Source organism: Phaseolus vulgaris, chromosome 1 (assembly GCF_000499845.2).
Source record: "Phaseolus vulgaris cultivar G19833 chromosome 1, P. vulgaris v2.0, whole genome shotgun sequence".
Lineage (NCBI taxonomy): Eukaryota > Viridiplantae > Streptophyta > Magnoliopsida > Fabales > Fabaceae > Phaseolus > Phaseolus vulgaris.
The window spans coordinates 35,541,578-35,567,371 of record NC_023759.2 but is presented as its reverse complement, the minus strand read 5'-3'; the positions used below and the strand labels follow the sequence as shown (position 1 = coordinate 35,567,371).

General features: G+C 30.9%; 2 pseudogenes; both read right to left on the bottom strand.

Annotated features, from left to right (window-relative positions):
* Positions 1-913: 913 nt before the first annotated feature.
* LOC137815956 (uncharacterized) lies at positions 914-20,907 on the bottom strand (annotated as a pseudogene).
* Positions 2,060-20,211, bottom strand: LOC137815330 (uncharacterized; annotated as a pseudogene).
* Positions 20,908-25,794: the final 4,887 nt, after the last annotated feature.

Sequence of the window (25,794 nt, the reverse complement as noted above, 5' to 3'; positions counted from 1 at the left end):
GTAAAATAAATTGCATAAAAAAAGATGTATGGTTAAATTCAAAGCTTTATAACAGAAAATATACTCAGTAAAAGAACAAAACATACTAAAAAAAATACAAAATGGACTACATAGTTGCTTTTCTTTAGGTGCTATAATATGAGCATTGATCAATATTGTATTTAATGTCAACACATCTCAATTCGCATCTTATGTTAATTGCATCATTGCAAAAAATAATAAATAAATGAGAAATGTCAATATAAGAATGGACAATTAATAGAATCGTGGAAATATTGAAAATTATTAAGAATGATTGAGTACCTGTCATAGGTTTTGTCTCAGTAGTTTAAAGAAATGTACTGCTGAAGTTAATAGTTATGAAACAAATAAGAAAGAATAATATGATACAATACATTTAATTAGCAAAAGTTCTATTGGTTTTTGGTGACTATGCTGCTTGTTTTTGTAAACAAAGAACCATATACCTGTCTGAATAGAGTTGAAGTTTGATCACTTTATTTAGGAAGCATTATGTAACAACACATGTGTAAAATATTATAATATAGAACCTGTGTAAAGTATAATAGCTTCCTATTTTTTGTACTGAATATCCCCTTCTTTCTCACTAAGTACAATGGATTTCCTATATTAAAACCCTCCCAAAGAAACAAATTCATCAAAACAAAATTATACACAATTTAAATCATGAAATTTTTTAAGAAGTTATAGATGAATACCTTTCTTTGTAATGCATTATAGTCATGTTGAAAGATTTACTGTGGAAATTAAGAGGAAACTTGTAAATACAAAAAAAAATATTGGTTTCCTTTTCCTATATTAGAAGATATATTAGAAGAAAGAAATGAGAAATATAAATAGTTTTCGATTAAAGAATTTTCATACCTGATAAGTATGGTTGTAACATTATGTTTCAAACATTTTCAAATATTTCTCTGTAAACCACATTAGTAATTGAATTAGTGGTATTTCCATCATCATCCAAAATCAATATTTTCAATCCTTTCTTGGATTTTACTTTGGAAACAACAACATATAATTGTTCACGTGTAAACACTGGACGTGGTAAATATAGACCAACTTTATTAAGAGTTTGATCTTGGCTTTATTTATTGTCATAACAAAGCACAAAGATATTGGGAATTGTCTTCTCTGGAACTTAAAAGGCAAGCCTAATTCAGAAGGAGTCAAATTCATTCTAGGAATTAATATGTTAACGCCAATATTTTTTCCGATAATAACTTTGGCAACAATAACATTTTTCCCCAAGTGAATGACTTGTAATCTGGTTCCATTGAAAAGTCCATTGGCTTGATCAATATTCCTTAGAAGCATTATTGGAACTCCAACTTTTAATTTAACACTGTGATTAGGAATTCTGGAACATTTTATATCATTCAAAAATTCAGTTGTAAACCACTCAGCTTGAGCATTTTCTTGTTGATCAGATTGGCAAGGGGAGTCTGAACTTGAATAAGTAACTTCTTCTCTGGGGTTTAAGGTTAGAATGAAGTCATTCACTTGGTCCACACATTCTGTAGTAGGACACAGTATTGCACCATCATCAAAAAATCCACCAGAGTTCAGATTCAGCATGTACCCTGGATAAACAAATTCAACCAAGTGCAATAAAGGTTGTTCAACATTTAGAATTAGAATGTCTTGTGGTTTTTCAATAGTTGCTTGTCCCAACTCATTTAAGTCCATATCTCCATCTCCAATGTGAAGTATCCAATCTGCAAAATCTTTTATTTCTAATGCAGTTTGCTTTGATTTTTCACTGTTTAATCTCATATTTTCTGTAACTTTGAAGACTTTGCAATGTTTCAACAATTCTGAGTAGTTCACTATTGCCTTCACAATGTCATATCTTAATCCCTTTTTTACAACAAGCAATATCTTCCTAAAATCACCTCCCAAGACAATGACTTTGCCACCAAAAGGTTTAAGAGCATTTTCTTCACTTACAGTCGTCATGACATCCCTTAGAGTTATATCCAGAGCTTCAAAACAGAACCTATTGATCATTGGAGCTTCATCCCATATAATTAATTTAGTTTCAATCAACAATTTGGCACGAAAACTTCCTTGATGTATGTTGCAGGTTGAATGTTCATTTATTAACAAAGGAATGCAAAACGTAGAATCAGTTGTTTTTCCTCTAGGTAGTAACAAAGAAGTTATACCACTAGAAGCTACATTTAACACAATCAACCCTTTTGATCTAATTGCAGTAGAGAAAATTTTCCACATAAAGGTTTTTCCTGTGCCATCATACCCGTATAGGAAAAAAAACCGCCAACTTGTGACAGTACTGCTATCATTATATTCTCATACACAACCAGTTGCTCCGCATTTAGAGATTGAAAAAGAGAAAAATGAATTTCAGACATTTGTATCTTTTCATAATTTAATTAATCAATAATGAATCTATTCTCATAAATAAAAGAATCTGAATGAATAGGTTGTGAAAGACTGTTAAAGTCTTTTAAAGATTTACCATTAGAAATCAATAAGTCTTCTAGTTGTAGAAGACAAAGGTTTTGAATTTGATCATCTTCAATTGTAAGACCTAGAAAAACAACAACATTTCATATCTTGAACAAAATAATATGTTATAAAGTTTGAGGAAAACAGAAAGTTATACCTGGTAGGTTAAACTTTTTTCTTTTTTTTGTATACAATGTCATCAGATAACAATTTCCAAGTTTTGTTCCAAACTTCCTCGGGTCTAGACATAGTATTCATGAGTAGCAGTGTAACAAACAATCTTCTCAATTGAGTTCCTGAAGCAAGGTTGCTGGCCTCTATAATGGCATCAATAAATTCTTTATCATCTGCCAATATCCCCATTGCATAGCAAGCCTCTTTATACATTTTGTAAATTACACCATTAATAGTCTTGATGTTATCATAATTACAACAACCCTTTTTAAAATTCAACAATAACCTGAAATAATATAATTCCCCTGAGCCAGGAAGAATATATGTAAGTCTTCCAATATTAACTCCCATATTCCTTGGTTTCCATTCTCTTTGTTCTGCCATCCACACAAAATGGTTAGGGTATTCAGAATAAGTCAAAATTTTCCCCTCTGGATAGATTTTATTAGCCTCAAACCAAGCTAAAAACATTGTTCTTTTATGTTCATTTGTATGCAATATCTTCATTGTCTTTAAATAGAATGGCTTGCTCGTATAACAGATGAAAAGTCAACCTTTGAACTGGAGGTCATCTATGATGAATGTCAAAGGCAAATATTCTCCACACAGCTTCACAGGGAGATATATATCTACAATCATAATATTGTTTAATTTAATCTATAACTGGTGTCTCAGTAGAGTCTTTCTAAGGATTAATAATTTTCAAATTTGCTCTATTTGGACCTTTGTTGACATATTTAAAAAAATACTTGATTGAATTGGATTTGTTGCAATATTTCGTGTTAACATGAGCCTGGTACCTTAGTAGTAGCAATGGGCTATATGGGACAACATTTCTATTGTCTAACTTAATTTCATTTTTAAGAATGAATATTCCTTTATCTCGACGTCTGTAACATGGATATCCATCTTCATCAATAGTAGTCAACAATTTAAATTTCTTTGGGTAAAATTTTGAACATGTATCGTTAGTCATGCAAGGTAAGGAAAATCAAGCGGCTCTGCATGGACCATGTATCATGTATGTTGCAACTGCCTTTGACAATTTAGGATATAAATCTGCATGTGGTAATTATGCTGAAATTACTCCATCAATGTTTGTTGGAGTTCTTAACTTTTTCTCTCCATCCAACCACAATAATATGTGGGCATGAGGCAAACCCCTTTTTTGAAATTCCACAGTGTACATACCTATAATAAGATAGAAATTGTTTGAATTATAATGCATAAAACCTCAACGAAATTTTAAAATATGGATTAATGTCATTACCTGCATTAACTTTGCCAAAATATTCATCTTTTTTTAAGTCAACCATCATTTGATCTAATTTCATCTTGAATACTCTGCAAACTATGTCTGGCCTATCAGAAGAAGTTAATCCTCTTGATGTAACAAACTCACGTATTTCAGACCAATTTACATTGCAGGTAATAATGATAAATAAATCAGGATATCCAAACCTTTTACAAATTGCCATTGCATCTTGACAATTGTTGAACATGTACCTCATTCCTCCTGTAAATGATGCAGGTAAAACTATACGCTTCCCAACTGCAGAAGAATTTGTTTCTCCTCTATTCATTGCCTCTCGTACACCGTGAAGAATATCACAACATATTGTTTTTTGGTTTCCTCTTATGAACGACAATCTTTGAGCTTTAACCATAGTATATGCATCAACCAAGAATTGTTGAAACAATCGACGTGAATGGACTATATTTCCAAACTCAACACTTCTTTCTTGAATTCTAAATGCAATGAATTCTCTTAACGATATACGACTTCTTTTACGTTCTTTGCTATTACTTCCAGAATTACGTATTGGAATATCTTATTGATACCCATCTTCTCCAAAGGGGGAATTTTAAAGGATATTGTAATGGGATGAAGGTTGTATGTTTCTCATGCAACCTAAACAATTGTCCAGAAATTTTTTTCACTATGATATCTCGTCCTACATCCATGTTGCTCATATCACCCACAATTAACGCTGCTATCTCATCAGTTGTAGGGGTATTTACACTCTTGGATCTTTGAACCAATGTCTAAATAACCTCAATCCAAAATCTGAATGTACATCAGAATTTACAAAATCTTTGACCCTTCTAAAACATTTTGCCAAAACATTGTTATCATCAACATCTTGGTAAGATCTTGAATCAATGATTTATCAAACTTCAACTCTTTCAAATTGGACCTACGTAAAATTTAAATAAATAATTAATTCAAAATGATTTTATAAATGAATTTCCTGAAAATAAACTAACCTAATGTAACACATACCCAAAGTGAGATACTCTGTTTGAGACTTCATTTTGAGTATCATATATGTAAAGTTGTGTGAACTTGGGCGTTTCTCCACTATCAGGGAGTAAGATTCCAATCCTATGATAGTTTTGTCCATGCAGAATAAATTGAGGAGGCCCAAACCCATCATTTTCCGAAGAGTGAACTTTTCCTCCAATTGAAGTAAATGAAAACATACTATTGTAACTTCTGATATATTGTAAATAGTGTTGGCTTCGTGGATCTTGACCATTTAATAACTCTAGCACCAATTTAGGAGGTTGTTGTAGGAAAGGTAGTTGTACTTTTCCTTTTTGGCAACACATAGAAAAATCAACCTTTAGGCCAGTCTTTGCTTTCAGAGATCTTTCTTCATACCACACCTCGGCCAAACAATATTCACATTGAATATTAGGTTGTCCAAATGAAACAATATAGATATTGAAATATTAAATAAGGTTATACATTACCTTTACATTAATGCATTTAATTTGAATACAAAAGTTAAAGTTAGAGACATGCACCTTCATTTTCAACTTTTGAATACAATTCAGAAGTGTAAACTTTTATGCTCTCATCTGGACACAAAACACATTAAATCAAAGTTCTTTTGAAGTAATTAACTAATTTAAAATTAACATTTAAACTTTTTTTATTACCATTATTTGCTTCATTTTGCTCATCTTCTTCAAAATTCAAGGTCTTGGTAACTGATTGCAGGGCTTGAGCACTATATGTATTGGACCTGTTATCTAACCACATTGTGTTATTACCATTATTTGCTTCATTTTTCACATCTTCAAAATTCAAGCTCTTAATCCTTGATTGCAGGATTTCAACACCGTATTTACTGGACTTGTTATCTAAGCTTATTGTGTTATTAACTACACTTCCTCGATTGTAATTACCTATAGAAAATATGTTCAAAAATGCAGTTAATAAGTATTAAAACATTTGGTAAGTTACAAAGTCAATATAATTTGTATTTACTTTTGGTCATAAATGTATGAAAATCATTCATTTTTTAAATTTATAATTGTAGTACCTCTTCCTGGGTGATATTTTTTGCACAATCTAGCAATTAAGTTTTTATTATTTCCTCATGTATCTTTGAAAACATTTGGATTAATAAAAAACAAAATAACATGTTTCTATATTAGTATATGTTTAACTTTGTACAATCAGTATCAATTGTAATCAACCTAAGTAAATGAGGAGTTATGAAATCACCATAAAGGTCTTCTGTAAGGCTACTTTGTCCATTAGTAATTGTTCTCAGTGATGACACTACTTTTGTCGTTGAATGCATGTTGTTGAATTCTTTGTTAGGAGTCATGTTTTCAGACACTGGATAATATCTGCCCATAATAACCGATGATTGAGAAGAAACATAATGAATTGAGTTGGCAATATTTTGACATACAACAAATAATTTCAAATCAGTGATGTGAATTATCTTCAGTACTATAATACTATAATTAGTACACAATTCATCGTAAGAACATAATGTAATTAACAAACTTAAGAGGTAATTACCTTCAATGACATAGTGTGACAGTTAAACAAAACGAAATGCCATTGTTACAAATGAATTGATTGAATAGTTTAAATTAATTTTAACTGTAAATGTAATATAAAGAGAGGTATAGTACCTGGTCTTTTGATATTTGTATTGCACAATTCAAACTGTATATTTTTTCTTTTTCTTGTGGCATAGTTTGCATCATCGAGATCCAAAACTAAAACAAAAGTAATTAGTTAAAAAAATTATAAATAACATACATTAGTTTAAACTAAAAAAATAGATAAAATTAAGTTTACCAAGGCTTCTCCCAGATAAGGATATTGCTTTCTGATTTTGATGATCATATTTCGTTGTTCTTCCATTTGCTGCATTTTCAGGATGACAAACTAAACAAAATAAATTATAAAATAAAGTAAAAAGTATACACAAAGATTTACCATTTAAACCAAAACCAAAAAAAAAAAATCAACTTACCATTGGTTATCTCAATTAACGGTTCTCTGTTGGGAATGACGTGTTCTGCAAATAGCAATACATTCTATTATATACATTCAAGTTGAAATGGTTATCTGAGTTAATGGTATTCCATTTGGAATTACTTGTATTGGAAATAACAACAAAAGTAAAAATTTTGATGCTATAATTAAAAAAAAAAACTGGATTTCTTTGGTGGAAACAGAAAAAAAAAATATTTGAAGTATTTTGTATCATAAACTGTTTTCTCATTATTTTGGGTAAGAAATAATATTTACGATAAAAACTACATTGATGTGCATGTTAAGAAAGACAATGAAGAACATATATGACTCAGAAACGTAAATATAAATGTAGTTGTATTCCGTGATACATTATCGTTTGCCTGAGAATGGAAACCAAGTCTGTTTCTTGTAGCAAACTTTGGCCTCAGTTCCTCCATAACTTCAGAGAGTATTGTACTCAGAACAAACTATTTTCAGGTAAACAAATCCTATTGTTATAATTACTTAGTGTCTACACTATCTTTCTTTTGCCGCAAAATTTTTTAATAGATTTGGAGGAACATTAGTTCCTTATGTCTCGATACTTTTGCCATAATACATTTAATAAAAATACTTATCGGATTAGTTACTGTGCAAAATATATACATGTCAGAGTAAGAAGTTAATAAATTTTTAAAGGATATGAAGTTAAAAACAAAAATCTATTAAACATTTAATTGAGTATAACTAATACCAAAAACCAAATATAATATTTAATTTCATGGATCATTAATAAAAAAAGTTAGACATGCAACTTCTTTAAAGAGCATATATGGTTTTAATAAAACTATATTTAATTGTTGATGTTCTTAAATTAAAAAAGTTACCTTTCACCAGGGAACCCAGTTGTACTCTTGTCCATCATTTCAAAATATAACCTAATTAAAAAATTATAATAAGAACAATAAACTGAATTAGCAATTTAGGCAGTATCAGTTTTCAATGAAGAGAATGTAATGCATGAATCCAAGTGGATATAAAAAATGGGAACTTAACTTTTAAACTGTGGAAACAAATTTGCTTTTCTATTGAAAAGAATGTCTTTCTATTTTAAGCATTGCCATTAATGAAATTCTTGTTTGACTTTAGAAACAAACCACCTGCAAGTAAATATAGTTGTCAGGTTGAATACAAAACAGATTTAAAGTGGCAATTATTTGTAAAGAATAACCTTAAAGATGTTAGAATGTATGACTTTAAACTAGAGGGAGGGTGAATGGTTTAAAGAGGGTTTTCACAAACTTTTAAGTCTAGAATGAAATTACTTCGAGAAACACTTGAATCAGAATTCAGTTTGCCAAAACACAAAGCAAATAAGCACATCACCAGAAAAACAATCGGTTGTTTCGCAAAACCAATCAGTTGTTTATACCAGTTCACAAATATAAAAAATGAATTTAAAGAGATTAAGGATAGAGATAATGCACACAGAGGTTTATATTGGTTCACTCTTAACCCAGAGCTACATCTAGTCTTCCCAGAAACCACTGGGGAATCCACTAAGCAATCAACCCTAGATTACTTACAAAACAACCAAAGAAGTGACCTTGATCCCCTCAATACACACACTTCCTTTGGTCCAGCACAACACCACTAAGAATGTTGATCTTGATCCCCTCAAGAACACACAACACTTCTCAGCTATACACATAGAGTTTCTTTCAAAGTACAAAGGATTACACTTGTTACAAAAAAGATCTAAAATCAATACAAGATAAATATCCTATCTCACACTCTTTGATCAATTGCAATCTCTAAGCAATTCTCAACTTTTTCTCTTAAGCCAAAATCTGTCTTATGAAAAACTAAAATCTGTTTTTCTATTAAAAAAAGTTTTTGTTTGTTACATAATCTTAACAAACTATTTATTGCTTTTAAAGATTGGTCAAAGCATTAAAAACTGGAGTGTAAACAGTTAGAAAATCATTTAATGCTCAGTCAAAGCACAAAACAGTTTTCTGTTATGGTCCCAAAACAAACAATCAGTTGTTTTGGTTTGACAGCAAGTCAACCATCAAAAACAGTTTTCAACCTTTCTAAAAACACCTAAGTATAAAACAATCGGTTGTTTCGACAAAACAACATGTTGTTTTTCACTTAGTTTGAAAAAAAACTTTTCATTTAAAAGGTTTGAGAATGCTTATGCGTTGGATTCAATCAAGAGAGGATGTATACAATTAATCTAACCCAGATCCTATCTAAAGACAGCTCAGCAACAACAAGCACATCCAGCCTTTCATCAACCTTCAAAGGGTTTGGATTATTCTAAGCTTGAACACACTTGGTTCAACAATCTCCCCCTATTTGATGAAGAAAAATCCCTGATTGCTTGTGTTGGATTTGATTGAATCTGAAGCAGTTCCTGCAAGACACAGTTTTGAGCAAAGCACAATACTTCTGATATAGGGTTAGAACAGAAACAGAAACAGTATATCAGAGCAAAATATCAGAGCAGAAAAACCTATAAGGCTTTCTTTAAACAACCATACACACTATAGAGTTTTGCATAAATAGAAGATAACGAAAACAACAACACACACCATAAATCTCCTCCTATTTGTCTTCACAAATAGACAAAAAGAAGAGATATAAAGATAATTGTTCTAGATAATACATAATTAAATAGCAGAAGCAGAAAAACTGATACAAGCCCAAAAAACAATCGGTTGTTCCTGTTGGGTTTAATAGTGTCAAAGTTCAAGAGGGGGGGTGAATTGACCTTTTAAAAGTTTCTCGCAGAAACAGTGTTTACCACAGTTTACAGAAAATAAATCGATTTATGTGACAATGAACAGATTTATTTTGGCACTGTTTGTGTGTTTGAAAGGCGTTTATACAGCAAGGTTAATCACAAGATTATGCAGATAGATTTTCCAGATGCACACACACTGATATTAGATTGAGAAACAGTGAATCACAAAAAAACAGCAAGCTTCAATTCCAAGCAAAAAGATTTAGGTTCAATTAAAGGCTTGACAATTAATTGAGTAATCTATTACAATCAACCTGTTCTAGTGGCTCTTAACAGATTATAAGTGTTCTTCTTGAAATCAAACAGTTTTCCACAAATTAAGAACAATATGAACCGAGCCCAGAAAGAACAGATTTATTTTTGATTGAACAGATTTATTTCTTTGTTGTTTTAACAATTATGCAGAAACTTAAGTGCAGAGATTGAGAGAGAATGAACACAAGGCAATTATACTGGTTCACTCAACTGAGCTACATCCAGTCTTCACCTAAACCAAGGTGAAATTCACTAAATCACAATTCAAACAACACAAATCCCACTGTTCTTGAAACCTACAAGAACTTAGGTACACTTGCTGAAAAACCTATTTCAGCACACACACACTCTTCAAGAAACCCTATCAAGAAGAGTGTACAACCAAACTTTTACAAGAAATGAAAAGTGAAACGACTACACCTGATTGAGGATGCAGAAATCTGCCTTAAACCAGTAGACAAGATTGCTAGAACAGTAGCAGCACCTCACACCAAGCTTTTGGAACCAAACAAGAACAAGCACTTTGTGATTTTCGAAATCTTTGAAGAACAAATGCTAATTCTTTGTAAACTCTTAATTCTCTGTTGTAAAACTTGTTTTCTGAAATGTGTGAACGATTGTTGAACTCAGAAACAAGTTTTCATTTTATAGAAAACCAACTTATAACAGATTTTTGAAAAACAGTTGAAGCTGTTATAAAATGAACAAATTGAAAATAAAATGAACAGATTTATTTTCAAAAAACAGTTAGAAAATTTGTTAAGAAGGAGACTTAGTCAACCATTCTGGTGCAGGGATAAAACTGAAAAAACGTTTAAGCTAGACATGGCACCAGAGACAAAATGAATCTATTCATTTACAGATGAAAAGATTTATTTTTCAAAACGAAAACAGAAAAGCTTAACTATTTAAACACAGTCGTTTTGAAAGGTAGAAGACTTAGTCAAAATATATGATGCAAGAAAATCTAATTTTCACAAGACTTAGCCAAGGCATCAGTTTAAAAATGAATCTGTTTATTTAGAAAATAACAGATTTATTTTTATGCAGTAAACGTGTTTTTTTTGTAAAACATGTGAAAAACAGTTTAAGAAATCTTATGCTTGTTCTTATCACATGGCCAGTGGTTATGAGGTGAGTTACTCAGCAAAAAGCCCACTCTTAAACAACCTCTAAGCACTACCTAAGACATACTTAAAGCAAAGCAAAATACACATGAAATGTACATAGAAGTCTTCATCAAACACATGTCTTGAAGGGGCAGCAACCATCTTCAATAGTTCCGTGACATCAACCGATTGTTTTTCCTTCTTTAGTCATCTTTGCCATATTGTAGATCATAAATATGATTCTGAACAGCTTTTATTTGTTCATCCAATGTCATGAAGCGTTAATCCATGTTGTTGAACCTGTTATCAATGTTCTGGAAGTTGCTTACACACAGATCATGAAGATTTCTTTGATTCTCCGCAAATCCATCAAGCCTATTGACCATGTATATTTCAAAAGAAGACATGGATGGCATTTCATCTCACTGATTCCCTGCACTTGTTCCAGCACCATGATTTGTTTCAGGTTGCTCTTCATGGTGAAAGTCCATGTCAGCAGCATGCTTTTCTTCATCAAGATTAGCAGCAGCACTTGATGAGGCACCATGGTCACCATCTTTGCTCACTCATTTGCCACCTATTTTGGTGAATCTCATCTTGCTAAGAGAGTCATTGTTCATCTCTTGAGTTGACTAAACCACCTCAGATGTCTCATCTTCCAGATTCACTGCACAGAAAACGTCAGAAAAAGCAGAAAATCACATGGTCATCACATGTGATCTTTGACTAGTCATAAAAGCTCTTAAATTTTCAAGATTTTGGAATATATTCCTTTATGACTTGTTGTAACTTCTTTCTGAACGTGATCAGCTTTCAACACAACTTCATTGACCAAGGATTCTTTCATAAATGTGATCTGCAACAGACAGAAATTCAAAAAAGAAATTAAATTCATTTCTTCACAGTGCAGTCAGACACAAAACAATCGGTTGTTTCGAGGAAACAATCGGTTGTTTTTCTGCAACAGTAAAACTGATTTTGAATTTTTAATCATGACCAGAAAGGGTTCAAAGCAGATGAATTTGAACATTTTAAAAGAGCTATTTAAGCATGAATATGACTTAAACAGGAATTAAAGATAGAGATAAGAAAGGTCTTATCCTTTATGATGTTCCTTCATTGAGCCATTTGCTTTTGATCAAGAAGCCTCTTTTGACTTGTTGAGAACCTTTGGACAAATACAGAACATTGATTCAGCTTCAATGTTAATCTTTTTCTTCCAAGAACTTGATCAGATGACTCAGTCCCTCATATTTCTCTACATTTCCTGCATAAAAATGAATTCAAGCAACAAGGTTTGGTCCCCTTACAAATATGGGTCCATTTGGTTTCTTTTTCTCATTTGAAACCTCACAACCTTTAGGAATTCGTTTCATGAAGCCTCTAGGAACTGAAAACTTTCTTATTTTGCAGAATCTAACCGAATGGTCTTTCTTCATGCAGTAAAAGCATGTAACAACCGGTTGTTTCGACTTAACAATCGGTTGTTTTACTGGCTTTCTTGAAAAAAAAATTGAAAACTTATCTTGTTTGTTTTGTGGATTAAAACCTAAACCAGCTTTTCCAAAAACACAGTTTTGAGATGCCAAGACATTCTCAAAGTTAGATTTTCCTTTCGAAAGCTTATCCACAGTATTAACAAGATAATGAACTTTCTTTTCAAGGTTTTCACAATTTTCACAAATGAGAGTGTCACACTTGCAAGAAGAGTTTTTGCAATGATTTTCCAGATTTTTAAAATCCCTTTTTGACTTTTCCAGATCTTTTTCAAGTGCCTTCACTCTCTTTTCAAGCCAGCTGTTAAGTTCTTTCAATCGGTTGTTTGAAAGAACCAATCGATTAGCTTCATCATGTGTTTCTTGAAAAGCTTCAAGCAATTCACTATAATTTTGTTCATTTAAAGAAGCACATGAACTTACTTCACTTGAGCTGCAAGACTCATTATCTTCTTCAGCAATCAAGCATATATTTACCCTTTCTTTTTCACTAGATGATGAGCTTGATGAGGATACTTCATTCTCATCCCAAGCTATGTAGGCTCTTTTTGTCTTTCCCTTCTTTTCTTTGTAGCTTGACTTCTTCTCCTTGCTTTCTTTATTTGGGCAATCTGCTTTTATGTGCCCTTGCTTACCACAACCAAAACAAGTATAGTTATTGAAATTAAAATCATTGGATTTTTTGTTTCCATACCTTTCCTTGTTGTTGTCTTTGTTGCGGTTCCTTTTCAAGAATTTGATAAACTTTCTGGATAGCAAACTAAGGTTCTCTTCATCACTATCATCACTGGATTCTTGCTTGCCTTTGTGCTTGACAGCTTTTAAGGCAATACTCCTTACATGCTTGTTTTCGCTTTCTTGAACATTGAGTCGATTCATCTCTAACTCATGTTCCCTAAGCTTGCCAAACAGAGAAGTCATACTCAATGATGTTAGATCTTTAGATTCAGATATTGCAGTTACCTTAGGTTGCCAAGCTCTATCAAGACATTGAGAATCTTGATGTTTAGCTCTTCCTTTTCTAAGGTCTTGTCAAAGGCTCATGAGATGATTGATGATGTGCGTGAATCTTTTATGGACTTCAGCAATTGTCTCACGCTTGAGCATTCTGAACATTTCATACTCTTGGATTAGAGTATGCTTTCTAGCTCTCTTCACCTCATTCGTACCTTCATGAGTTACCTTCAAGGTGTCTCACATTTCCTTTGCTGATTTGCATTGAGAGACCCTGAAAAACTCATCTGAATTCAAGGCAGAGGTTATTATGTTTTTAGCAATTCAATCAAATTTGCCTTCTTGCTTTCAGAATCAGTCCATTGAGACCAAGGCTTTTCAATGGAAGATCCATCTTTTTCAAATTTTGGGACAAAAGGACCATTTTCAATTGCATCCGAAATACCTTTGTCAAGTGATTCCACAAATATTTTCATTCTGACTTTCCAAAATTGGTAGTTCAAACCACAAAACAGAGGTGGTCTGTTGATTGAAGCACATTCCCCAAAAGGTAGTCTATCAGCCATTAAAAAACAGTTTTAGGATCACACTTAATAAATTTCAAGAACCAAGCTCTCGATGCCAATTGTTAGAATGTATGGCTTTAAACTAGAGGGGGGTGAATGGTTTAAAGAGGGTTTTCGCAAACTTTTAAGTCTAGAATGAAATTACTTCGAGAAACACTTGAATCGGAATTTAGTTTGCCAAAACACAAAGCAAATAAGCACAGCACCAGAAAAACAATCGGTTGTTTCGCAGAAAAAATCGGTTGTTTATACCAGTTCACAAATATAAAAACTGAATTTAAAGAGATTAAGGATAGAGATAATGCACACAGAGGTTTATACTGGTTCACTCTTAACCCAAAGCTACATCCTATCTTCCCGGAAACCACTGGGGAATCCACTAAGCAATCAACCCTAGATTACTTACAACACAACCAAAGAAGTGACCTTGATCCCCTCAAGACACACACTTCCTTTGGTCCAGCACAACACCACTAAGAATGTTGATCTTAATCCCCTCAAGAACACACAACACTTCTCAGCTATACATACAAAGTTTCTTTCAAAGTACAAAGGATTACACTTGTTACAGAAAAGATCTGAAATCAATACAAGATAAATATCCTATCTCACACTCTTTGATCAAATGCAATCTCTAAGCAATTCTCAACTTTTTCTCTTAAGCCAAAATCTGTCTTATGAAAAACTCAAATATGTTTTTCTATTAAAGCAAAGTTGTTGTTTGTTACATAATCTTAACAAACTATTTATTGCTTTTAAAGATTGGTCAAAGCATTAAAAACTGGAGTGTAAACAGATAGAAAATCATTTAATGCTCAGTCAAAGCACAAAACAATTTTCTGTTATGGTCCCAAAACAAACAATCGGTTGTTTCCACGAATCAATCGGTTGTTTTGGTTTGACTGCAAGTCAACCATCAAAAACAATTTTCAACCTTTCTAAAAACACCTAAGTATAAAACAATCGGTTGTTTCGACAAAACAACAGGTTGTTTTTCACTTAGTTTGAAAAACACTTTTCATTTAAAAGGTTTGAGAATGTTTATGCTTTTGATTCAATCAAGAGTGGATGCATACAATTAATCTACCCCAGATTCTATCTAAAGACAGCTCAGCAACAACAAGCACATGCAGCCTTTCATCAACCTTCAAAGGGTTTGGATTATTCAAAGCTTGAACACACTTGGTTCAACAAAAGAATGTCCAAATTAGTTATCAAAAAGATGAAAGCACAACATTTTAAACATGGATAGCATTATTTTGAGAATCGTAGTAAGCAAAAAAATGAAAACTTTATGTATGTTTGTTCTGGACAATTCAAAAAGCGCTCTTCTATTTAACCCAAAAAAGGAACCCTTGTAAGAAACCCTAAAATTTGTCAACGACCCACAAAAGCTCCCGTTTTCTTACATTGTCGATTTCAATAAATGTGTTGTAATGCCTAATTCCAGGAAAAGATAAATGAACAAACAAAAATCATGGAAGATAAATGCTTTAACCTTAATTATGTGAACTAAATGCATGTAAAAAATAGAACTTTAATTAATATTTGTATGCATAATCAACAAAGAACGAAAATTACTTTCACTTCCGAAACCATGCATACCTCTAAAGTGGGTATGATACTAACATCCTTATTCTCATGTCAAAATAAAAGAGAAATAGGGTCTTATGTTGTAGAGCTCAAGAATAAAGCATTAACAAATTAGAAATGTAAAACACAAAACCCACCAGATTCTGCTAAGATAGAGAAAGGAAGTAAGTCAATCTGAAAGAAAGGATGGAAGCACAGACATATTTGCAGCAAAGGCTTCTCTGTTGGAAAAAAACATAACTTTGCTTTCAATATAGAAATTCCAAGAGATGAAAAGTGAATAATGAATTGGGAAGTAAGGTTAGGATACCCAATGGTTTATTTTGTGTTTCCAGAAAGTTCCAATGTCTACCTTTTTTATTTATCATTATTATTTTAAGTAAAATAATTTTCAAATTAATTTTATTTTAATTTGAAAATTTGAAAATTGTATTATTTTGATTTTGATGATTAATTTTGTTACTTTTTAAAGTGTCTGTAATATTATTATATTATTATAATTTTTTAAAATAAATTTAAAAAGTAATTTGTTCAAGTAATTTGAAATTTCAGACAATACTTTGATGGTATATAAAATTTCATAGATAAAAAAAATTAATCTAAAATTTCATACACAATTTACTATATTTAATCATCATTATTATAATTATAATAATTAATATAAATTAGAAATTGTTCATAAAGACAAATTTACTTCAAATGTGAATAAGTCAAATTCAAATTAAATATTAAATATAGTAAATAACTATTAAACAATTCATGATCAGATTATATTAGTTTACATTGTAAATAGTACATGAATTATAAAAGAAAAAAGGAACTAATTAATTGTCCCCATAACATTTACATTACAATTATTTGCTAATTTGATATTTCAATAAAAATTATATATGTAAATTTTATTGTTGGCCACGAAGTTCATCATGTAGGTACATTTCCAAAAAGATCTTGCACTAATTTCTGCAATTAAAAAGAATTATGTAAAAAGTATAATTAATTACATTATAGAAACACATTTAAAGTAAAATGGATAAAAGAGAAATGTTTGTTCCTTAACAGAAACATGTTTTAGGTGAAAAGCATATTAAACTATGCGACCACCTTCTTTGATATAAATTGAAATCAAATATATGAAATATATAATGACAAATGATCAAATATTAATAAAAACATATAGTGCTCATAGAAACAAAAGAAATTTAAAAGTCCATATAACAGAAGTCAAAATGTATGCCAAAACACGTCAAAACAATCAAAGGATTTAATACATCACTGGGTGATTACTAATGAATAATATAATAACAATCACAATTGCACAATATATTAAAACCAAATTAATACCAGGTAAAAAATAATGAAAGATATCTGAGTTTAATGTACTGGCAACTGTTATAATATTAAGCATATGAAACAATGCTAACACATTATAGACACGCTTAATAATGAATGAAAGTTTGAAGTAAAACATAGAACAAATAATACTAAATGAAATCAGATAAACATTAAACATAATAACAATAAAATAAACATAAACATTAATAATAATAAATTGTTCTGGTTTTCAACAAAGGGAAACTTAAGTAAACCACAAAAAGTAAAAAGTTTTTCTCCTTTCAAAACAATAGAAAGGATTATCCAAAAACATTAAGAAATCTAATTATAGAGTTTGGCCTGTCTTTTATAGTGACTTTTCATGAGTAGCAGAACCCTGATATCAGAAGAAGGCATCATCATATGACATTCAAATATAATTTTGTGTTCTTCACAAAAGGAATGAAGACTACAAAAAAATTTCCAGCCCCTGCCAAATTTGATGTTTGTTGAAGGAAACCTTCCTCTTAACACTTTGCATTGAACATCATGTAGCAGCCCATGTAGCGTAACGTTTCTGAATTTCGTTTTCAGAAGATATTCTGCAAATGCGCCGCGCAGATCCTTCAACAAAATGAGAGTAAGTATTGAAGAAAAGCAATACAATATAAACCAAAGCATTTAAAAGAAAATATTCTTAAACTAACCAAAAAATTTCCTTTGATATGAAAAGAAGACAACGTAATGTCAAAATGTTCAAAGGGACCCTTGGTCAGTGGTTCCCTTCTTTGAACTTCCTTCAAATAACGATTAACACCAATTTCACATATCACTCCCATAAAAACAGTTATATTGAAACAACTTAGACCACCATAATGGAAGAGTATAGAGTGGTCGCCTTTAAAGCCATAAAAGGAACTCAAATTCGACCATTCATCCAAAATTTGGAGAGACAATAGATCTTGGTTATAATATACTGTATGGACGTTCCCTGCACTATCTGCGAGGATCCACTCCTTAGCAAATTCTCCTTGAAACTCAACAGTGAATGCACGATCAACATAACCACTCTATCCATTGTGAAAAATAAAAGAAGTCAACAAAATGCATTGATGAAAAAAGTAGGTATTGAAGAAAAATAAAATAAACTACATACTTGTCCGTGGATGTACATTGAACAAAAAAGACCTCGTGTATCAAGTTCATGAATTTCTTTAGCAGTATAAACCATCTAAGTGAATAATAAACAATGGAGAGTGAAGGAATTAGGCAACAGTAATATAGAAACGTAAATAGAAGAAAAGACTAGCATTCTGAGTAATGAAAAGTCAAGTTTCTTACGTATTTATAGCCAAATATCAGTCGTGACCCTTTGATATCCATTGTCTCAAACAACATGTCGTTTCAGTTCAAGAAAATCAATACATAATTAATAATGAATAATAAGAAAAAATATAAAAAAAAATATTATTTAAAAATTAATAAATAATAAAATAGTCAATCATGAATAGAAGATAAGATAATTATGTTAACTGTAATTATTGCTACACCATTGTCGTTCAAGTATCTTATTAAACAATAATGAAATAATAATTATTACAATTCTTTTAAGCCCTGGATGAACCACTTCAGCACTTAACTGACTGTCACTCGCTAAATCAACAGTTTCAAAATGCAATTCAACAACTTCATTGGAAAAAAATTTAAACAAATCCTGCAACATGAAGTAGAAATATTAGTAAGATTTAGTTTTTTAAACTAATCATTTAAATATAAAATACCTGAGGAACTTCTACAGAGGAATCGTCTTGTTCGACATTTTTAATACTGTAGAGTCTTTTCTTCTAAGTATGAGGTTCCTTGACAACATAAAAATTAAATTAAAAGATATACATAATTAATTTAGAAATAAAATGCAACACAAAATATAATAAAATAAAATAAAAATAAATACCACACTTTAAGAACCACCATGAGAAAATCTTTGGATAATACTCTCATCAGTACAATTTTTTTTACACGAAATGATTGGTCAAACCTATTAGATTGATCTTTAACACAACCAACTTTAAACAACACGACTTTGTCTATCAAAAGACCAAATTCTTTGGGCAGTACACCAGAGTCAGCGTTCTAGAAATTTAAAAAAAATAGTATATTAATTTATACAATAACCTTTTCATATATGCATCAACAGACATATGCATTATTGGAAAATTACCTTGTCATTACTTTCAAATAATTCCGCACAAGATTTATTGATCAGTGTAGTTGCATCCCTGTCAAAAAGAACAAAAGTGGTGGAGTCTGTCTCATCCATTACTCGCACCTTCAGCTTATACCTGAAATATGAAATATAAATAAAAGGTTAAGAAATATATTATAATAGATTTTGCTAATATAGAAAGTAATGAAAAAAAAATGATGGCGTTTACGAAGAATACCTTGGTTGCACTTTCATAACATGCTTATTACATTTCTCACAAAAAAATATTTTCGAATCCTGGTAAACGACTTTATTGCATAAGCAAGCCGTGTACCACCATTCATCATCAGCTACAATATTTTTTATAGTAGCTAAAACAACAAAAGTGCTTTCTTGAAAACAAAAAGAGGTTCTGCAGTTAAAGCATACATAATTGATTTAATTAAATTTTGACAAAAAAAATATAATGATACCTCCTTGCAATCTTTCAGGCCATGAATAGGGTTTCTTGGAATCAAGTGGATAAATTCATCATCAACATAGAATGTTTTCCAGAATCACACAACTGACTGAGTCCTTGAGTAGGAGAATTTTTATTTTCTATCATCCTACAAATGTTAAATTTGTAGTTAGAACGTGTCATAATTTTCTAGTACTGAATGACAAAGTACGTATTGCAGTAACCTTTTCTTAAGTTCGTTTGCCTCTTTAGACTGTAAGTTATATATTAATTCCATACAATCCAAGTAGTTTTGTAGACAAACCTTGTCTACAATCAAAATAAAATACATTATGTTATAAGTACATAAATTTAAGTAGAATAATAAAAAAATAAGTTACAGTTTCATGAGTAAACATACCCTGGAAAATCTTGACTTTAGCAAACTGCAAACTGATGACCACATTTTGCAACTCTCCAGATGACAAAAATGTGTTGAGTTCATCAACATAATTGCCAAATAATGTACACTCCATGCGCAAGCTATTGTAAATAAAATTTGAATTATGTAAAACAAATTTTGGAATGGTTGTACTACGAAATTTTAGCTTACCCATGAACTTCAATGGAAATCACATTTAAGTTTGTTGATGAGCCTGTTCTATTAATATCCCTCTCAGTGCCTACACTGGTCAGTAAACCAATAACATCTGGAAGAAGAAAAATATGTAAGCACATATGGAAACAAATATGTTGAACCAAAACCATTATAAGTAAACTTACCAACTAAATAATGAGTATCAAAACCAGGGGCTCTTATCACAGACATTGGGGTGTACTGAGGTATTGCACATGATATCAAACCTACATAGCTAACCTTAGTTCCAAACTTGAAATTAATCTTGTACTTGTGACGGGTTGTTCTATAAAATCCTGAATTAGTTACCTCACTAAAGAAATTGAAGGAATAAACCTTATCCTCAAAAATATGATTTTGAAATTTATAAATTAGTGTTTTTCTAACAAAAACATGAATTTTATCACCCTGGAAAAGAAGATTCAAGATTAACCATGATTAGAATAATTGATATTGATATTTAGTACAAAACAATAAGAAAGGAAATGATAAAACAGTTCACCTCTTTATCTTGAATCACCATTTCCATTGAGAATGGAAACTTGCTTTTCTTGAAGTCCGACACAAACCACAATCGAATTACTCTTGCTATCATAATCTAATTTTCATTCTCTGGATTGATATCTTTGATTGAATTTGTATTTTGTCTTAACAAAGACAATGTAAGCCTGACTTTTTAAGTAAAAGGAAAATGCAGACTGCAAATGTTGATGCTAAATGCGACTCCAAAGAACATACCACGCATCTATTTATATAGAAGAATCGGTTCTTATTTATTTTGACAAAGTAAAAAATAATTAAAATTTAGATTTCAAAATGAGTACGAATAGTAAGAAAAACAACGAGTATTATGACACAAAGAAGAACTAAATAAAGAAAATCATTAACAATAAATGATTATTGATTTATACAATGTTTCATGAAAAGGAAAAGATTTTTGAAAGAATCAACCATAAAATGGTCTAATACTTACTGTAACGTTAACATTATCATAAAATTCTTAACTTTTAGGTCGTGGATATAAAATTGTTTTTCCACTCCAAAGAACATCATTCTACTTTAAGCATTACCATTAATGAAAATGTTGTTTGACTTTAGAATGAGAAAAATATCACGTTATACAAACAGACATCCATGCAATATGTAAAAGAGATGAAAACCCAAGTAAAAAATTTGGTAAATTTACATAAAGATGTTCCAAAAATGGAAACTTGACATGAGTTTTTTGCATAATTGCAAAAGAACCTTTCTGCTTTAAAAAAAAAACTCTTGCTTTGGAAACCTATCTATAAAACGCAAATTGCAAGCTTACAAACTTGACCTAATAAAATTAACTTTTCAAATTTAGAATCAAGGACAAACCTTGATGCCTGCGAAGATTGTAGAATGTAAGGATCATGAAAAGGGTAAAATGTCATAAATATGTTAGAATGGATGGCTTTAAACTAGAGGGGGGGTGAATTGTTTAAAGAGGGTTTTCGCAAACTTTTAAAACAAGAATGAAATTATCTCAAGAAACAATTGATAAGAAATTCAGTTTGCAAAACAACAATCAAAAATAGCAGTACCAGAAAAACAATCGGTTGTTTCACATAAACAATCAGTTGTTTATACCAGCAAACAACAAACAAAACTGAATTTAAAGAGTTACGAATAGAGAGATTGCACACAGATGTTTATACTGGTTCACTCCAAATCTAGAGCTACATCCAGTCTTCTCAGAAAACCTCTGAGGAAATCCACTAAGCAATCACACCTTGATCACTTACACCACAACCAAGAAAGTGACCTTGAACACCTCAAGACACACACTCTTCTTGGCCAACACACCAACACTAAGATTGCCTCAAGAACACACAGCCAATCTCAGCAAACACAGAAACGAAACTTGTTCACAAAGTACAAGGATTACACTTGTTACAGAAGATAATCTGAAATCAATACAAGCAGAATCCTATTCCACACACTTTGATCAATCACAAACTCTAAGCAATCTCAGCTCTTTGAAAAGTTCAAAAACTCTTTTTAAAATCTTGTTACTCAAATCTGTTTTTCTGAATTTATTCAAAGATGTTGTTTGTTATCAAATCTTAACAACTCTTAAATTGCATTTAAAGATTGGTCAAAGCATTTAATGACTGGAGCGTAAGCAGTTAAATCATTTAAAGCTCAGTCTAAGATAAAACAGTTTTTCTGTTATGGTCCCAAAACAAACAATCGGTTGTTTCCTCGAATCAATCGGTTGTTTTGGTTTTAACAGCTCAACCATTTGAAAAACAGTTTTCAATCTTTTCTCAAAACATCTAAGTATAAACAATCAGTTGTTTCGACAAAACAATCGGTTGTTTTAACTTAGTTTGAAAAACATTTTACTTTCAAAAAGATTGAGAATGCCTATGCTTTAGATTTAATCAAGGGATGGATTACAACACTCAAACTACCCCAGAACTAAACTAAAACAGCACAGCAACAGCAAGCTCAGCCAAGACATCAACATCCTTCAAAGGGTTTGGATTCTTCAAAGCTTGAACACCACTTGGTTCAACAAAATATACATAGAAAGGTTTAACACAGTTTGAGAAAAAATCAATATGCTAAGACAAACATTCTGAGTCAAACATTCTGAGTCAAACATCCAACAAAAGTAATGTGGTGTTTAGGAAATGACGAAGTTCTTACCACTTTCATTTCATGATACAGTATTGCTTTCCCATGCGTACAAAAGAACGAAAAAATCGTACCTTGGGGGTTCATATACAGTGGATTCAGTTTCACAAACATGGAAAGAAAAGGGAAACCTATGAAAAGGTTTAACACAGTTTGGGAAAAAATCACTATGCTAAGCAAAACATTCAGAGTCAAACTTCCAACAAAAGGTAATGTGGGGTTTAGGAACACTTTCATCTCATGATACAGTATTGTTTTCCCATGCGTACAAAAGAACGAAAAAATCGTACCTTAGGGGTTGATATACCGTGGATTCAGTTTCACAAACATGAAAAAAAAGGAAAACCTATGAAAGTAGCGGTGGCTGGGACAACAGAGCAAATGTGACAAACAAAGAACACAGTCATATTCATCAGGTAAGGTAATAAAACCAACAACAAAAAATGGAAGAGAGGCGGTGAAGGAAGAAAATTAGGTGTAAGTTTAGATAGAAATTGGCAGATGTGACAAAGTAAGGACTCTGCAACAATAGTCAAATCCCTAAAAAGGCAGGAAAGTAAATGCATCTTTTAAGAAAAACTTTGTATGAGCTGAAAAAAAAATGAATTTCTTTAATTGATTGTTGGTGGACTTTAAACAAAATTGATTTGACACTATCTATACAAACCTAATCCTCCATTTGCTTAAATAGCATTACAATTACATATAATCTTTTGTATTTGAATTCATTTTCAAGTTTAATATTCTTATGTTCATATTATGTGATATTATTACATTATTATACTTAATTCTTCATTAATTTAAAAAATGGAATCTTTGTTATTTTCAAAGTTGATAAATAATTATTTTATACTATTCAACATTTTTCAATTTGTATAATTTATTATTAAAGTACAAAAGTTATAAAAATTATAAATGTCCACATAATCTTTTCTATTTGAATTTATTTTCAAGTTTAATATTCTTATGTTCATATTATTTGATATTATTATAATATTATACTTAATTTTTCATTATTTTAAATTTTAAAAAATGGAATCTTGTTATTTTCAAATGTGATAAATAATTATTTTATGTTTTTCAACATTTTTCAATTTGTATTATTTTTTAATAAAGTACAAAAATTATAAATGTCGACATAAATTATTTTTTATGCTTTTCATTATTTTTCAATTTGCTATTTCAAAGTTCTTAGAAAAAAATATTTTATGCTATTTAACATTTTTCAATTTGTATTATTTTTAAGTAAAATAAAAAAAATATAAATGTATTGAGTGAAAGAAATGATAAAATCTATACATATTTTAGAATGTATTTACTCAAAAATTCATAACTAAAAAACACTAAGCAATATTAAGCAGAATAAATTTTATCCACAAAATGGACATTAGAATAAAAATTCTAGAATTATATTGGTTTGCTGCACAACAACTACATCCTCTAGTGCTATCTTTAGTGAATGTTGTAAAGTTATGCAACCACCTTGTCATTAAAATAAAATAAGGCATGATGAAAAATATAAATCCTAGCTCTTAATGATTTGATTTGGTAAACATGTAATTTACAATATTTGACTCTTATGCGTTCTGATGAAAAAAATTGTGATGAGTCCGCTCAATTTCTATTACAGATGAGACATTTTAAACTTATCTGAGAGTACTGTACATTTGTTTTACAGATGACACGTGTTTAAATTGTTTCAGATAATGAATGAACAATCTAAGACGTTATGTATGCATACTATAGGGAACAGATACAATGCAAAACAGAGTAAATTCACACAAATTAAGTAATAGTTAACAAATAACCACCAAAATTAAATATTTTTCTTCGCTGTTTTTAACATAAAAAATTGTCCTCAAAAACTTGTCATCAACAGCAAAACCCTGATATGAGAAGATGGGTTCATGCTCTCGCATTCAAAGATAATTTTGTGGCCTTGACGAAAAGAATGACGACGACAAAAATTCTTCCAGCCGCTACCAATTTTAATGGTTCTACAAGGAAACCTTCCTTTTAAAACCTTGCATTCGACATCCTTCAATAGTTCATGCAGTGTAATTGTTTTGAATCTACCTTGGTGAAGATATTCATAAAATGCAGGAGGTATACCCTTCAATAACATCAAAATAATAAGTAAACAAAAGGAATACAATAAAGCAGTCGTATTTTTAAAAAAAATCAATGATAAACTTACCAGAGAACTTGCATTTACGTCTAACGGAGACAACTTAATGGAAAAATGGTGAAAGGGACCAATGGTCAACGGTTTCCTCCCTTCAATTTCATCCAAATAACGATTAAAATAAATTTCAGGGACATCTTCCATATAAACAGTTATATGGAAAGCGTTTTTGCCGACATAACGGAATAAGATAGTGTGATCCCCTTCAAACCCATAAAAATCAACCAAAGCCCATCACCCTGTCATGATTTCTGGCGACAACAAATCTTGGTTATATTCTACTATATGTGCATTCCCTGCGCTATCTACAAGGGTCCACTCTTCACCAAGTTCTTTTTTAAACTCAATAGCAAATGCACGATCAACATACCCAAACTATAAATTTTGAAATAAAGAATAAAAGCAAGCAACTATAGAAACTGTATAAAAGTATAAATTTAAGAAAATACAGAAAAAAAAATACATATTTCACCGCGGATGTTCATTGAACAAAATAGACCTCATGTGTCAAGTTTAACAATTTCTTCAGTAGTGGGCGCCATGACAATGAATAATAGAACAACAGAAGTAAGGAAGTGGGAAAGAAAGTAGGACTCTGAATAATAAATGAATGTGTTGAAATCAGGGTTA